The sequence below is a fragment of the Montipora capricornis genome, chromosome 8, assembly GCF_036669925.1.
Source record: "Montipora capricornis isolate CH-2021 chromosome 8, ASM3666992v2, whole genome shotgun sequence".
NCBI lineage: Eukaryota > Metazoa > Cnidaria > Anthozoa > Scleractinia > Acroporidae > Montipora > Montipora capricornis.
The window spans coordinates 7832553-7833968 of NC_090890.1; positions in this window are offsets into that span (position 1 = coordinate 7832553).

Here is a 1416-nt window from a genome sequence, read left to right on the forward strand (position 1 = left end):
TGGCTAACACGATGAATCAAGGAGTGATTCACTGCAAAACATAAATGACTTTCACAGAGGTCGTATGGACGTCATCTGGATTCAGTCTCCTGTCCATATTTGGGTAGAAAAAGACAGTGCACCTGTGGACCGTCGGAGCCGCAATTTTAGGAAACTTGTTCTGCGACAGTTTTAATGGTTGTTGAAGGGACGTACCGGTATACAAAACGTAGACCCATAGTAGGTCCATGGACCCCTTCATGGACCTGGCCATGGACTCCGTGTGGACCATCCCTCATTTTGTAAATTCAATACTTTTCAGTTACAGGAAGAAAAATCTTTGAAGGAAAGAGGGAAGCGATCCTCGCACCGTATCTGGACAATTAAAGCAGGAGTCCATGAAAAGGAGCGAACAACTCCCGTACTAAGCTTATGCCACGGCATTTTTACAGACTGATATTTTTAGACTACCTTTTAGGCCATCCCCTTTTTTTTCCGTTTAGCGTCGAATGCGTTTCCTGATATTGGGTCGGTTGGTCGGATTGAAAAAAAAAAACAAATCATATGCAGTCTCGGAATCGGACGCCTGGTACCCCAGCATCATTAGCTGTGGAGCCAGGAAAACAACAAGACCTGAACCCAAAATCAATATGGCGGAAACGTTGGTGGATGTTGTTGCAAAATTAAGACAAAGTGTGAAAAAGGACCTGCTACCGAAATTCCTATGCGACATAAAAATGGTTTAAAAACGTAGTTAGCTTTTTCTTTTTTTTTGAAATTGCTAAAAATTTGGGTAGGTCGGACGACGCTAAACGGAGAAAAAAAAAAGGGATGGCCTTACGAAGAAAAAAACAAAGACAGTGCCGGTTAGGTGACGCTATGACGTCAATGTAGTTTCTTGTGATTGGTCATCGGGCTCCTGCGGGAGTCAACCCAAAAACTGAAAACGTCGTGACAGGAATATAGGGCTGTTGTTCGCTCCAACTTATGGGCGACTGATTTAAAGCAGTTATCTCTTATAGACACCTATACCACCTATTTGGTGGCTCCCAAGGGATTCGTCTATAACCTGCACTTCAAATATTTTGTTGGTTCTCTACTCTGCACCGAGAGGTTTTCTCCGGGCACTCCGGTTTTCCCTCTCCTCAAAAACCAACATTTGACTTGATTTACTTTCATTGTTCATTTCTGTTTACAGTGTCCCCAATTAGCGCTCCAGCGCTAGAACGACTAGACACTTAAATAAAGTTCCTTACCTTTCATTTTTATTTATCGAGTCTTAAACCGGAACAAATGAGCCTATGATCATAGGCTCCTGCCTGCACAGAGGTCATGGGTTAAAATCCCGTTGGACACAACTGAATTTCTCAGTTGTCTATAAGGAATGATGTTGTTTAAATTGTCCAGATAAATGCGAGAATCATTTTTCTCTTTCGT